This window comes from Leptosomus discolor, chromosome 21 (assembly GCF_034619465.1).
Source record: "Leptosomus discolor isolate bLepDis1 chromosome 21, bLepDis1.hap2, whole genome shotgun sequence".
Lineage (NCBI taxonomy): Eukaryota > Metazoa > Chordata > Aves > Leptosomiformes > Leptosomidae > Leptosomus > Leptosomus discolor.
The window spans coordinates 58,675-74,547 of record NC_141411.1 but is presented as its reverse complement, the minus strand read 5'-3'; the positions used below and the strand labels follow the sequence as shown (position 1 = coordinate 74,547).

The following is a 15,873-nucleotide window of genomic DNA, read 5'->3' as shown; positions in this document are numbered from 1 at the left end:
GATGTACAAGCTCTTCCTCCTGTTCATTGTCCACCACCCAAGAGTTATCCATTTAACTGCCAAATTGTAAATGGTTGGCCAAAGAGCTGCTAACTATTGGGAGCCCCCCAAACTCTCTACCACGTGCTTTGACAAATTAACCTCCCTCATCTGGCTCTGAAATAACTCATGGAAGAGATGCAGCGTGACTGCCTAAAATTTTTTAAAATGAGGAAGGTCCTTCATTTCCAGTTTGGCCATATAATGTGCTATTTCACCAGACTTCGTTTGTTTTGACCGGTTTGCAGTGAATGCGAAGATACAGCTAATTCCAGAGCCTGTGAGTCAGAAGTTAAGCAATTTGTCCAATTCCATTTCTGTAATTTCCTTTTTGTTAGTGCCTTAAGCTACGAGAACATCAAGAAGGGAACAGTCCTACCGACAGGGAACTATACAGAGCAGAAAGCAGTTGTTCTCCTGTACAAATAGATTTTATTCCAAACAAAACCTCTTAGCATTGATTATATGTATCAGAACAGCAATGCTGCTGGCAAAAAATTAGACGAGAAGGGCAAATCCCTGCTTCCACATACTAAGGAGGCAACAGAGTATGTCCCTCATGCTTTCATCTTTCTCTCATTCGTGCTCTGAAATATCTTTGGGATGCTTGTCAAAAGGGACCTAGTATAAAGTAGGCAGGTTCTCACCCCACTGATCATTTCCAAAACATGCTACTACACATACCAGTTTGAAATGTAGGATTCAGATTAATTCCTCAAAGGGTTGTGCTTTAAAGCAACAGTTGTCATGAATATAAATCTTTACTTTTGTGTTGTACTTTCATGCTGCTCTCTAAAGCATTTAGTAAATGAAAGAACATATTAAGCAGTACTTTGTCATCAAAACACTTGAGAGAGAAAAGATCACTTTTCAAATTCATCAGCATTAGCTTATTTTAATGAATGTCATGAATAATAGCAAGCTATGTTTCTTTTTTTTTTCCTAGATGTTAACTCTGTTCTATTAATACATATCACTTCCTTTACAAAAGATTTTATATAATTTGAACCAAATAAATTCATAGAGGTGACAAATGACTGCTGGAAATGTACTTTTAAGGTCAGCTCTCTACAGTCTTTTAAGTAGTAGCAGTGAAGGAATCAAGGGGGAAGGGATATTTTGACCTTTGATTTTCGTTTAGAGGTTGCTTGCTTGCATTCCTTTGCACAAGCTCCGAGTAACTCGGTCTAACCTTATTCCTGACCCTGCTTTGAGCAGGAGCCTAGAGACCTCCTTAGTTCCTTTCCAACCTGAATTTTCGTATGTTCCTAAGAACAAACACAAATCAGTTTCCATTACATTTCTGTGAACTTAAGTAGTTCAAATTTATGGCAGCTATGCTGTAGTGATATTTCTACACAATAAAAGTCTTACTCATGTTTCTAACTTGCAATCATTTAACTGGCCTGAAGAGATTAGTTGATTGAATTTGAAGTTGAAATTTTAATGACCTTTTATTCACTGGCCACATATAGCGAGCCTATGTTTAAAAATTAAACTTAGAATCATAGAATCATTAGGTTGGAACAGACCTCTGAGATCACCAAGTCCAACCGTTGACCTAACACCACCATGCCCACTCAACCGTGTCCTGAAGTGCCATATCTACACGTTTTTTGAACATCTCCAAGGGACGATGACTTCACCACTTCCCTGGGCAGCCTGTTCCAATGTTTGACCACTCTTTTGGTAAAGAGATTTTTCCTCATGTCCAATCTAAACCTCCCCTGGTGCAACTTGAGGCCATTTTCTCTTGTCCTATTGCTTGTTACTTGGGAGAAGAGACCGACCCCCACCTCACCCCCCAACCTCCTTTCAGGTAGTTGTAGAGAGCAATGAGGTCTCCCCTCAGCCTCCTCTCCTCCCAGGTAAACAACCCGAGTTCCCTCAGCTGCTCCCCATCAGACCTGTTCTCCAGACCCCTCACCACCTTCGTTGCCCTTCTCTGTACCCACTCCAGCACCTCAATGTCTTTCTTGCAGTGAGGGGCCCAAAACTGCACACGGCACTCGAGGTGCGGCCTCACCAGTGCCGAGTACAGGGACACGATCACCTCCCTAGTCCTGCTGGCCATGCTATTTCCGATGCAAGCCAGGATGGTGTTGGCCTTCTTGCCCACCTGGGCACACTGCCAGCTCATGTTCAGCCGGCTGTCAACCAGCACCCCCAGGTCCTTTTCCACCAGGCAGATTTCCAGCCACTCATCCCCAGCCTGTAGCACTGCATGGGGTGGTTGTGACCCAAGTGCAGGACCTGGCACTTGGCCTTGTTAAACCTCATAGCACTGGCCTCGGCCCATCGATCCAGCCTGTCCAAGTCCCTCTGCAGAGCCTTCCTACCCTCCAGCAGATCAACGCTCCCACCCAATTCAGTGTCATCTGCAAACTCACTGAGGGAGCACTCAATCCCCTCATCCAGATCATCAATAAAGATGTTAAACAAGATCGGTCCCAATACTGAGCCCTGGGGGACACTGACCGGCTGCCTGCTGGATTTAACTCCATTCACCACCACTCTGTGCTTGGCCGTCCAGCCAGTCTTTAACCCAGCTTAGTGTACGCCTGTCTAGGCCGTACTTGGCTATAGTCACTGCCTGTGCCCCACACCATATTTTCTACTGATAGTGAGCCATACTAGCGACATGTGATGGTTGGCCCGCTTTTGTCCAGGCATTCAAATTGTCCATTTCTTCCTCATGCTGATGCATGTAATTTAGTAATTTTAGATACAAACTGGGTGATGAAACACCCACAAGTTTCCACAGTTTGCTTCTTAGATTTTTCTTCAGTTATTCAGATACTCAACTGTATTTTACACAAGCCCCTTAATGCAGAAGAGGAGTCCCACTGAGGACAATGCGGGAGGATATATGCATATATTTTTACTCAAAGAAACATCTTTCTCAATGTACTTGACAATAATCTGTCAAGAAATATCAAAGTTAGCTGTAGTGCTACAGAATGCAGCAGGCCCTTTAAAGACTTTAAAAAGCTTAAGCAGAGACCTTCAAATACCCTTGTGCTTGGAGATTGGGGAACTGCCTAAGACACATTCTTCTTACCCTGATTGCTTTGCCTCGGGCTGACTGAATCCTAAGTGAATTTATGAAGTATATTTGTTTTTGCTGTGCTAGAACCACCTTTTGTAATTATTTCTAGAGGTAACTCTGAAATTACTCAGAATTTGAAGATGACCTATTGATAAACAGCTCACATTTTCCATTGAAAGCTATAGCAGTCTAGGGAGTTGGTCTTAACAGAACAGAAAGTCTAGTGAATTTTGTGAGGAGGATTCTGTTGTTTGAGGGCCATGTCACAGCTGTTTTTGAGCAAACAGAGGTTATTGACTTAAAACTATTACTTCTACAGCTGGGAGAGCTGGTTTTGTACTGCTCTCTCAGACGACACTAGAGCTTTGCATGGAAAAACTCCTCAGCACAGAACAGTGGAATAAAGCTGTCATAACTGACCTTTAAGATCTAAAAAATTCTGTGCCTGAGAGTGCCTTGTTGAACTCAAGAATGTTTTTGTATGATAGACACTTGAATGCAGTCAGTGATATATGGATGCGTTACAAGTGTGTATTTACTCTTAAAACCACTGAGAGAATAGCTGCTTTAGATTGGCAGAGCAAAGGCATCTGTGAATAGACTGTGTGCAGACAATTTACTATGGATAATATTTCAGAAAAGTGCTCTTGTGCTGCTGTTCAGTGAGATTCGCATGCCTGCGAAAAGTCATTGTCTTCCCGATTCCTTTTCTCCTTCTCTCATGAATGAGGCACTCTCCATATTTGCCTCAATGAAGGCTTTGTTTTTGTCTTCAGCATTCAGCACAAACTTTCCGGTGATCAGAATGAAAAATGCTATCATAACAGAGATTTTTCTTCTCAGATTGCCAATTTAGGAATATTGCTTACTGGCAGATGGAGCTGAGCATCTACTGAAACCATTTGGATAAAACCACTAGCTTTTTCTTCTGCAGGGCATGATGCTTGTGTCCCACCAATAATGTTTTGGAAGGATTATTCTGATACTATGTGTAAGACTTGAGGACTTTTTAACCTTTTCTTTTGGATGCTTGGGTCTGTCATATTGCATACTTTTTTCTTTGCTCCACACAGGATAAACAGGGAGGCTTGTCTGAAGCCACAAAGCATGAATAGCAGTGCTCTGTAATACTGCTGTGTTTTACTGACAGTCCAAAAACAAGGGAGGACTGGTTTAACATTGCGACACTTGGTATTATAATCTGTCACACTGATACCCAATTTTAGATTACATGTTCAGAGATCAAGAGGACCTAATAGGATAGTATATTTAACTACTAAACAATCTGTCCTTGGTAATTCAGAGAAACTCAACAGAGAAACACACACTTAAGGGAGTTATCATATGGGGACTTGCTGTAAACGTGTTTCAAAAGCATTTTCTAATAATAAGATAAATAACATGGGTGACTGTTCCCAGAGTCTGTACTGATGTGCTGAGATGTTTAATTTTCTGTGAATATGGGCAGTATAGATAATAAAGACAGACAATGATAAGAGGCTTTCTCTTTTTTTAACTCTTCGCTGCACTATGAATTCAGTCGGGGGGTGGGGGGAAGCCTTTTGATGGTAAATAATTGAAATGGAAATAAATACTGCCTGAAATTCACTTACAAAGTCACTAAAGCATGGTCACCGTAGGAAAAAATAAGGGCTATCTAGGGCTATCTAAGCAAGGGTTGTATGTCTATCTGATGCATCTTTTGTAAAATGAAGGAACTATTTTTAGCAGAATACAGAGAGTCATTTTCCATGTGCACGCAAAAGAGGAAGAATTAGTGTGTCTGAAAACACTGGAGGCAGCAGATACATCTCTAGCAAAGTGAGTGGGTGTCAGGAACAGTAAACAATGAGAACAGGGTAATAGGTGGAAAGTCGGTGTTCGGCAGTCTTAGAAGCAGTTGACTAGAAGCATGCATTCAATGCAGCTGATCAGATGTCTGAAATACGAGAGAAACATCTCAAAAGACGACAGGGGAGAATAGGAGCTTTTGACTTGTGGAAACTTCTCCTAGTTCTGTATTATCTCTAGCTTAAATGCAGAATGTACAATTTCTTAGAAGCCTTACCGCTGTACAGATGTTACCGCAGGTGGAACCATCCCTGCCAAAAAAAGCATGGAAATATGCACAAGGAATGTAACCAGTTAGGTTTAACTTCCAATGACAGAAGAGTGCTACATGTTTCTCTTGTCTTCCCATACTTCCCCCCTCAGATGGATTCAGCATTCTCCAAAAGAAAAGTTATATTTTCAGCCATCATCCCAAGCACTTATGGATGACTTATTAGGGAAGGCTAGACATCTACTCTACCATAGATCCAGGAAATATTTTCTAAATTGTATCACAGTAGAACGAAAACCTTCCTTGAGCTGCAGGGTCTAAGCGAGAGGAGGTTATATATGTCATTATTTTTCTGTTCTCTAATGGAAACTATTGTCTGACTTTGCTACAGCCGTGGCTTTCTAATTGTTGGAAGTAATTTGTCCAGATTAATGCTTTCTGTTCAATTCGTTTAATGTGACTTAATTTCATAACACTACAGGCTTTATCACTAGTCAGAATAACCCCTGGAAAACCCCAGGAGGCAAAAATGCTTGTCGAGTTTAGCTGTTGAGGCTGGATGATGCTGCTTCATGAAAAATGAAGTAATTGTTTTGAGGGAAAGAACCATCAGAAAATTACTGGATCTATCAGAATTCTTTGTCTTTCATCAGACGTGTTATTCAGTCATAACTTGGCTTTTATTTTTGTGTTTATCACAATGCCTTTTTTTGTGTGTCTGGTAAGATCGGAGTACTGTGAGACTTCCCTGAGCCTACACTACAAAGTCTCATACAGTTAGTTACCCATGAAAAACCACTCACCTTGGTTTTTTATCAGATTTAATTTGGAATATTACCTATTGCAAAAATGTACATAAAGGCATGGATATTTTCTGTTTCAATTTCGTGTTGAAAGTGTCAACTTACATAAGATCATAAAAGCTGTTGAGCTTTGTATTTTTTTTTCCTTCCCCTAAAAAGAATCACTTTCTAGTATGTACACGTATCCTTAAGTGTTCTCTGCATAGCCTGTATGGTTGTCCTCATTAGCTTTCTTTACACACCATGTGTAGTTGTTTGCAATAGCTATAGCTAAGGGATTGCATGTAGTTAGTTCTCTATAATAACTTTTCTCCCTTAGATGTGGTAACATATACTCCCAGTTCAGCCCTGGAACCTATTTACACCATCAATAGCTGTCAGTCAGTCAACTGCCTTATCATTGACTAATTGGTCTGCTGATTCTGAATGCTAAGAGTAACCTTTGATATGAGTTAATATTATCTCACATGTAATTCAGCATTGTTGTGACCTCTTTTTTCCTGAGGCTGGTCATACGAAGCACTGTATGTTAATAGTGTGTGAGGCTTCTCAGAAATACCCAGCCAGAAGCTACTATTCTGTGCTGCCTGCCTCTCCCCCACCCCCACCCCCCCGAAAAAAAAAAAAAGGTGTAAACCAACTGTAACAGCATTCCCAGGTTTTCACCCAGCTTTAGTGGTTATTAGTGGTTATTGCTTAGGGTTGATGGTTTATCCTTCAGTGTTTGCCATATATTGCCAGGAGTTTATGACTTACAGGATATCACTGTGATCGAGGGCTTATGGTTTATCGATCACTGTATTCTCAGGCCTCATGCTTTATCATTTAGGATTCACACTCTATGTTTAGCATTTTGTGGGTTGCTGAAGTAAATGATAAACTCCTGAAAGATGCAACTCTTGAACACTAGCCCTGAAATAAGATTTGTAATCTTCTTCCTTCACTATCCACAGTTCATCTCTCTGCGGTCTGATTCAAGACCTGGTTTTGATAGCTTCATTACATGCACTCAGACTTCTCAGGGAATTGCTGAGCTGTTGTAGAGAGATGTGAGGAAGTATACATGGTATAGCTATGCAAGATAGTGGAAGCACAGATACATGAGCCTGAAATGGGGCTAGGTAGTACCTCAGGGATTTGAGAAGGAGAGTTCGTGGTGGTTACCCACCCGCAGGGACCCATAGAAAGCACTGAAATAGTAAAAATCTTAGTAATTGAAGGAAATCTTGAGGAATTGGCAGCTGGCATCTCAGAAACACCAGGAGCAGAAGCCAATCCTTCTCTGACCATTTGCTGCCTGGGCAGTGGCAGTTCTTTGGATTTCGTCGGCATGGTCATGGGGAAAACAGGCAGTGCGCATATTAATGTTTATCCTGCTTGCCCATTAAATCCTAGTTCTTGTTTGAAAGAGAGTTTGAAAGAAAGGAGAGGCAAGAAGAGACTCTTGTATCTCCCAAGATTCCCCTTCGTCCTTCAGTAGTCGTATTTGAATCAATACATACTATAGTTTATTTGATCCCCTTTGTGCCAGGCAACACAAAGCACTCAAAATTGAACCTTGCAGAAGCCTGGGGCAAGTTTTTTGTTGTCTGTGGTGGATAAGGGCCATGGCAAGCACATTTCTCTTTGTCACCAGGATTTCTCTTGTCTACTCACTGAGGATGACCCTGCTATGGGGTTAGCCTGGATGGCCTATTTGATCCGCCCCAGCTTTTCTTCTCTCGTTCTGGTCTAAGGTTCCTTCCCAATATGGGCCAGTGCACATGCTCTTGGTCCTGCAGATGCAGACACCTTGGAGCTGTGAGGAGGCAGTCAGGCCCACAAGCAGGCTTTTGGCACGTCAGTGAGGGGAGAGCCCTGTGTGCTGGGTAGGTGAAGGATGAGCGGGGTTGGAGTATGGTATGGACTGGGCTGAGCTGTCTGACCAGGGACAAACATGGAAGGAGGGGAAAGGAACATCTGATGGAATATGAGGTGGAATTCTGTGCAGGAGTAGCTTTTTGGAGAGGGTGTGGAGGCAGCGGGTTTAGGCTTACTCAACACAACTTGCTGGTGATAATTTCCTTATGCTCATTATTTCTTAAGGAGAAGAAAAAAAAATTGTGTTACATGAGGAACAAAATTTTTATGCTAAATTTCCTAAGCACCAAAGATGGTGCAAGTGAACAACATGTTTAAATACCAGCAACCTCAAAGTCAAACACAAAGAGATTCTAAGCAGAGCCTTGTCAACAACTGACAGTAAATTCAAAATGCATATAGCATTGTCTGATAAAGCCCTAGGATGTCTACCAGACCACTCACCTCTATTAAAAAAAAGTATTGCATTTTCTGTTCAGTCTTTGTCTTACTTGAGAAATTACTTAATGTATTTCTTCTCTGCACTAACCTGAGATTTTTTATCACAAGTTTTTCCACAAAATTTAGGCATAACTGCTGTCACAGTAACCCTGTGAGACAGGCACCGTGACAGAAGAAATATTTATAGTGTGAGTGGACGAGTCAGAAGTCAGTGTATCATGACACACACCTTCTAAGGTTCTAATTTCTTCCTCCACAAACTTCGTGTCAGCAGCAGGACTGCAAAATGACAAGCTGATTTGTAATGAGAAACAACAAGAATCTTCTAACACTGAAAAAGACATTAGAATTTAGTGTCATCTTACTGTCTCTTCAGGATAAAGGCTGAAGTGACTTCTGATGCTTGGCTTCCACTTGGTGTACATATTTTCAGTCTATACTTTAATTAGTAGAGATGTCCATCTGCACTTGTCCTGTGCAGCATTAATGCTGATATCCATTAAAAAAAAAAAAAAAAAAAATCTCTGCATGGGCGATACCACAGAGTACAGAGATCTAATTTGGAACATCTGTTTTAGAATCGAGTTACAGTCACAGCAACACTGGTGTTTTTAAGGTACCATTTATGAAATGAGACTCTAGCTTGTAGCCTGCAGTGCAGAAAAGCAGAAAAGAAACAACTTTTCAAGCAGGAGATGGGTAAAACCTTACACCCTGACACCCGTCTAGTACCGCAAAGCACCAGAAGACCCGCCTGGAAGCGTAGCCCCTTCCTGCCCTCAAAGCTCTGGCATCTCTCGGTCACAGCTGCACTGCTGCTGTTGGAGACTTGGAATCCCCTATTTATTCGCTTCCTTGCCCTTCCCAATATCTCCCACCAAGTTCCAGACCGAGAGCCACCTATCGCTGCCTTGAGACATGCAGCCAGCGTTTTCGCACCGCATCCCATCCCGAGTTCTCAAAGACATTCTCAAACGACTTTATCGTCCTCGAACTTTGCGCATATCTTCCCTTGGAATCGCTTATGGACCACCCCAGGGCCTCCCCTCGTCCGCAGCGTTCTCGCAGAGGTGGTTCTTGCCTCTGCAGCGCCGCGCGGCAAAGCAGCTAGCCGGAGCCGGCGCCGCTGCCCGGCAGACCGCGCCGAGCCCCCCCCTGCCGAGCCCCCCGCGCCGCAGCCCGCCGACGGGCAGCTCCTCCCGCCGGCGGCCGCGGCTCCCTCCGGCCGTGGCCCGCGCCCGGCGGCCCCCCGCGCGCTCCTCCCAGCGCTCCGCGGGGCGGGGAACGAGCGCGGGCGCAGAGCCGCGGGGCGGGGGAAGGCGCCGCCGCGCCGTGCGGGCAGGGCCTCTTGGGCCCGGCGCCTCCCCTGCCCCCGCGCTTCCCCCGTCGTTGCGCGGCGCGGTGGGAGCCGTGCCCGGCCTTCGGTCCCGCAGGTCTCTTCACTAGTAGCCCATTGCCCCTCACCCTTCCTCTTCTTCGCTCTTTTCTTCCTACCTGCTTTTTCGCAACCGAGCACTGGCACAAGTTACCCAAGGAGGTTGTGGAGCCCTCCTCCTTTAAGATACTCAAATACCATCTGGATTGGTCATGGGCAATCTGCTGGAAGTGTACCTGCTTGAACAGAGGGTTGGACAAGGTGACCTCCAGAGGTCCCTTCCCACCTCAGCTGCTCTGAGTCTGTGATACAAGCACCCTGTGGCCACAGCTAGGGCTCCCCCTGCGCAGGGCACGGGGCTCTCAGTAGGGTGTCACAACAGCATGCTTGGTTCCAGGCACACGTCGTGGGCATGGCCTCAGCCTCGATCGCTGCCCCCAGTTGCTCGCCAGACTGCAGCATGCGCCTAGCTGCCAGGTGCACCGCATGACCATCGCCCCTCAAAAGCCTGGCGCTGGGTGCAACAGCCACTCCTGCGCACTGCAGCCGCAACAGTCGCTGCTGCCATCCCCAAGTCCTCATGGACCAGAAGCACGGACTGTCTTTGGCCGTTGTCGCTTCCCAGTGTCTGCAAGATGATCCGTGTAGTTTCATTGTACTTGGGCCTGTTTGTCACCCTGTGGAGCGACTGACCGTCCCCGGGACGCCATGCGGGAGCAACAGGCACGGGGGTGGCGCGCCGACTCGGGTGCAGACGCGCTCCCACGCGTGCGTGAGTCAGCAGAGCTCCTCGGGGCCCTCACGTGACTGTACAGCACGCAGCAGGCTCAGCTCCGCGCCCCGCAGCACGACAAGCTCAGGGCCGGCCCCGCTCGATCCGAGCCCGGCCGGGGCTGCAGAAGGAGGCCTCGCCCACGCGCAGCGTCGCACACCTCACACACGCGCCCTCCTGCGATCGGGGGGGGGGGGGGGGGGGGGGGGGGGGCTGCAGGCAATCGGGTGACGCATGCGTACTTTCGTTGAGGGCGCCCATTGTCGCCCTCTCTCGTTTGCGCTCTGGTAGGCGGCACGTGGTCTGATTGGCGCACTCTCCACCACGTGATTTTTACGCAGCCCTGTAGTTAGGCCGTGCGGTTTTCTCATGTGCAGTGCGGGTAACTGCGCTCTCCGCTGCCTTTCCGCGGGCACGCTTAGTACTGCAGTGAGCCGGTTTACGTATGTGCGCACCGGCCCGTGGTGCTCCACAGCTCTCCGATGATTACGGCCTAGCAGCGCCCGTAGGACGCATGCGCCTTTCGGCCGGTGCCGCCATCAGATTCCCGCATGCGTAGTGCAGCATTCAGCTTTCGGCGCGCGCATCGCTGCTCGGCATGTTTGATCACGTTCCCCGCTGTTTCGGTAGCAGGTAAGGCAACGCTAGTGCTCGCCGCCCCGCCCCGGCGCTCAGGGACTGTCAGCAGAGCTTGTCTGTGTTCGGCGGTGTTGCTCTGCGCCGCCGGGGCCCGCAGCCGCCCGCGGTTTTGGGCGCGAGCAGCGCCGGGAGCTGCCGCCGGGCCGGTCTCTGCTGCCCCCCGCTGCCCCGGCGCGGTCGCTGCTGTGGGTGAGCAGCAGAGGGTGGGGAGGGGGCGGTCGCTTGCGAGGCAGTGCGCATGCGCGGGCCGACGGGCCGCGCTACCGTCCCGCTCTCGCCGGGGGCCAGCAGGAGGCGGGGCCAGCTGCGGTGACGCGCCGCGAGCGCGCGGGGGCTGTGCTTCCTCTCGCCGGTGGCGGGCGGGCCGCGCGCGTGGCGCAGGCGCGTGGCGGTGCTCGGCGGGAGGTTTCGTGTCGGTGGTTGGGGGAGACCGGCCCGGGCCGCGCTGTGCGGCCCGTAGGCGCGGGAGGGAAGGTTGTGCGGCCCTGGCGCGGTTCGGAGCTCTTGGTGCGTGTTGTGGCGCCTTGGCCTGCGGTCCTGGGGCTGCCTTGTGGTCCCCGTCTTTTGGTAGTAACGGGCCATTTTTGTCACCTCGGCACACCGACAAGAAGGGAATGTAAACGGCCCTTGCAGTGTGAATCATCACATCGGCATCCATAGTTTATATGTGCTGTGTTTTTAGAGGAAATGAAGTAATATGTTTAGTCTGTTTCTTTTTAAACAGTTGCACGTTGTGTGTTCTACAGTGATCAATCTTGAAAATAACGACACGTGTTCTGTAGTAGTATCAGCAGTGGAAATTTTGCAGGTGTTCCCTGTGAGCTGTTTTGGTGCTGAATTATGGACGCATAAAAAAACTATCAACAAACCGTTTTGTGGAGAAGGAAAAAAACACATACCAAAGAACTCTTCCGTCGTGACATTCCACCTGGAATACTGTGTCCAGCTCTGGAGCTGCCAACACAAGAAAGGCATGGAGCTGCTGGAGCGAGTCCAGAGGAGGGCTCCCAAGACAGTCAGAGGGTTGGAACACCTTTCCTACGAGGACAGACTGAGAGAGTTGCGTTTGTTCAGCCTCGAAAAGAGAAGGCTCTGGGGAGACCTTCTGGTGGCCTTCCAGTACCTGAAGAGGGCCTGAGGAGGGACTTTTTACAAGGGCCTGCAGTGACAGGATGAGGGGTAGTGGTTGGAAGCTGGGAGAGAGCGGGTTTAGACTAGATATAAGGGAGAAGTTCTTCACCCTGAGGGTGGTGAGACACTGGAGCAGGTTGCCTAAGGAAGCTTTGGATGCTTCAGTGTTGAAGACCAGGTTGGACAGAGCCTTGAGCAACCTGGTCTAGTGGGAGGTGTCCCTGCCATGGGGGGGGGGTTGGAACCAGATGATGTTTGAGGTCCCTTCCAACCCAAACCATTCGATGATATGATTCTATGAAAGAAACGTACCTGTGTGTGAAATTCTCAGACTGGGCAGTTTGCTATAATTACAGACAAATTCTTAGGTACTCACTTGAACCGTACATCATCATACACTGCAGTCTTATGGAAATAATACAGTTGTTCTTCACAGAGTTCTTTTTGTGAGGAATTTTAAGCAAAGCTTTCTGTATCTTATTAAAGCAAGTCAACTACAAATACTGTACAAATACTGTACAAATACTGTTACACCAGTACTTTAAAAGGGAGGATAATAAAATATATGCACATGAGGCAACTATTTGGAAGTGGTCAGAAGGGAAACCTGGCTGTTGTAAGTATTTGTCCTTGTACTATATACACTAGAAAGCAGATACATTAAAATTATATTTTAGAGAGACTACAGTATGGTAATTTGCTTGGAAGAGCAGCTGCTAAGGAGTGGGCAGTGCAGGTGGTTTAGGGGTGCAAACACAGGGCAGGAGCTGTCAGGAGGGAATGGGGTTCCTTCCCTGACAGTTCAGGAGAAGGAAAGGGGTGTCTGAATTTTTAAGACTGAGGGATGGTTAATAAAGGGAGGAGAGTTCATCAGCCTTTCTCGGATCGCTTTTGCCATTGGATTTGGGTGTCAGTGAGGTCCATTCTGTTTAGTTTCTGCATGGCCAGCGGGAGCTATGACAAAGTCACGAGAGACGCAGTGTAAACCGTCCAGGCCTTTGCATCACGATAGGCAGGGCTGAAGGTCAGATGAGTCTTGCCTCATAAAGCATTAGGAACGTTAAAATATATCCTTCAGAACTGCGGTCTCTGCTCTGTGCCTTTTAATTACTGAATCCCCTAAACCTTTCACTGTCCATCTGGATGTTACAGTCATTGTTACGTAGAGGCTTTGTTTTTGGGTTTTCTTGCTGGCAGGCTGTTGTTGGAATCTGGATGGTGTTTCTACATGGAAACAAGACCTCTGGAATTGTTAAGCTATTGATCTGCATCTGTGTGACTTGTTTGATATTGTTTTTGCAGATGCAGAGAGACGAGCTGTGTGCCAAAGGGTGACGGAGGAGAGGCCCTCTATAAGAAGGTGGGTTGGCAAGTGGTGTTGGAGGGAAGATGAGACTGGTGGCTACATGACTAGATTATAGGTTTTGGTAGGTTTATTTTCTTTTGAAGGTGCAAAGCGGGAGATTGGCACTGGAGCTGACTTGGGTAAAGTAGCAATGATTTTTTGGGTGTCGTATTGTTGGTGAAGTTATTAGCATACCTTGTTTGTATTTTACAGTTCATACCTAAGCCTCAGTGTGGTAACCTGTAAAGGGCAGAGGCAGGGTGGGTGAGCGGCCAAGGTAAAGGGGGAGGAGATGAGAATGGGTGCGGGCAGGCTATGGTTTTGGTCAGTATCTCAGAATATGCCTTTTGTTTTGGTTTTTGCAGGTCACACACATAGCCTTGGGGGGGTGAAGCCATATGCTGACAAGCGGTCCAAGAAGGTAAGGCTGTTGTCAGCTAGGTCAGCATCTAAGAGCAAAGTGTTCTGTGACAACTCAGTGAAGCATTTCTCTTTGGTTTTGCAGGCACTGTGCAGGCAGCCTTTGCCATTGGGTGAGTATTTGAGGTGAGCTGGGGTAGTAGAGAGGAGGATCGTGGGGCTGGTGACTTCTTGCAAGCGCAACAGTAGTTTTCTGACTTGTGCTATCTTAGGTGCCATGAGCGATGACGGCTGCAGCATCCATCGCGGAGAGTTGGTGCAGAGCAGGTGAGTGGAAGGCCATGTTCCTTTTGAGGAGGAGGGTATTGTGGAACAAGTCTGTGTCGACCCATTTGATACTTAGTGTTATCACTGTTTTTTTTGCAGATGATGAAGAGGAACCTCGCGACTGCAGGAACAACCCAGTTAGCTGATGTGGTTTTGATTGAGGATGGATTCAGACACCCGGCCCTCTGAAAGCTGAGAGGTCCAGGACTACTGCCCTACAGTGTCTAATTTTGCCTTCTGTTGGAAAGAGACTTTCCAAAATGGAAATCTTTCTCATTTGAAGAAGTTGCATTTTATGAACTTGCCATCTGAGTGCATCTTCAGAGATGATTTACTTGGCTGTAGAAGTCATCAGCGATACGACTTTTCACTTTCCTTAAATAAATAAATTAAAAAGGTAGTCCATTTCCTTCCAAAGACCCAAGCACAGGTGCGTTCCAAAAGTTAATGGCATCGCTGGTCTTTGGATTCTCAGTTGTAACAGCTGAGATATAATTAAAACCATTTTTCCTCTGCATGCTTCAGTACAACCAAAATCTGCCAGTCCTTTTTGGTAGCCTTATGAATTGCAGCACTGGGGACTTGACTGGTTTTTTTCTTGAAAAGTAAAACCACAGGATCTCTATCTCTTTTTTCCATCATAATTTTTTTTTTTTTTAAAAGTTAAAAGTTTATAATTACAAATTGACTAGCAATGTTTAAACTGTAACTGCCAAATAACTATAGCATATAATATTAGGAGTGCTTAAGCAGTTAGGTATTTGTTCTAAATGTTTAAAAAGAGAGTCAACTGAATGTTACAGGTTTCTTTCCAATGTTTTGACAGAGTGCTCTGAAGTACTTTATTTCTAATCATTTAACAACAACCAAAAAAAGCCAAGTCAAATTATAACTGTGTATTTTGGAGATAGCTGTAAGCATAGATTCTGATTACAGTACAACCTTGTCCTGCAGCCTCACAGGGTTATATCCCTGCAGCAGTGGTGTAAGGAACGGATGAGACCTTGTCCAACAGCAGCAAGAGTGTTTACTTTTATGCTAAGAATGTGTTCAAAATTGTATCAATTAGTCTAAATAATGTTTTTAAGTGTTCAGATCACTCTAGGTTTTAAAGGATCTGTTGTATTTCAAGCTGACATCCTTTAGCTCAACTACTATCCTATCCCTTATTCTGACAATTCCTCTGCTTTCTTCCGTGTTATTCTTTTAATGTGCTGAAATACAGTTTGGGATTTTTGTTTTTCAGATGTGCTGTTAAGTGTCTTGTGATGCTCAGTAGATACCTCCCTAGCCCGGGGTTGCCTGCTGGTTAAGCATACTCACAGTAAGGAGCTAGCCCTGTCTCTGGAGGCTCCTGACTCTGTCTCCAGTGGGTGCCCAGCAGAGTGCAGTATCCAAGGCTGTGTGGTGGGGACAGGGCACGTTTGTTGCCATGGGGAGCCCGTCCAAGCACAGGAAGGGAAGGGGAACATGGAGCAGAGACTGAGCAAGATACATGGCACTGTCCTCTAGCATGCTCCCCTTGCCGTGGGGCAGCTGGTGTGGATTACCCAGTGTGGGTCAGTCATCCGGAGTGGATAATCTCATGTAGATATCCCAGCTGTGAGCATTTGGTGTAGGTCGTCCTACACACATCTCTGCATGCACGTTTCTACACATGTATTTTTTTT

At 46.5% G+C, this 15,873-nt stretch overlaps 1 long non-coding RNA gene across 6 annotated transcripts in view; it reads left to right on the top strand.

Annotated features, from left to right (window-relative positions):
- LOC147413973 (uncharacterized) overlaps positions 1 to 15,448 on the top strand; it is a 119,824-nt gene extending 104,376 nt beyond the window's left edge. Inside the window, exons 1-6 of one of the 6 annotated variants that reach the window (XR_015183992.1) lie at positions 10,766 to 11,034; positions 13,474 to 13,531; positions 13,882 to 13,937; positions 14,022 to 14,049; positions 14,126 to 14,203; positions 14,303 to 15,448. This is a non-coding gene — a long non-coding RNA (uncharacterized LOC147413973). Of the gene's footprint in view, positions 1 to 10,765; positions 11,035 to 11,851; positions 13,532 to 13,881; positions 13,938 to 14,021; positions 14,063 to 14,125; positions 14,204 to 14,302 lie in introns of those variants that run through there. The other 5 variants (XR_015183993.1, XR_015183994.1, XR_015183991.1 and 2 more) reach the window with 5 other exon arrangements.
- The last annotated feature ends 425 nt before the right edge of the window (positions 15,449 to 15,873 follow it).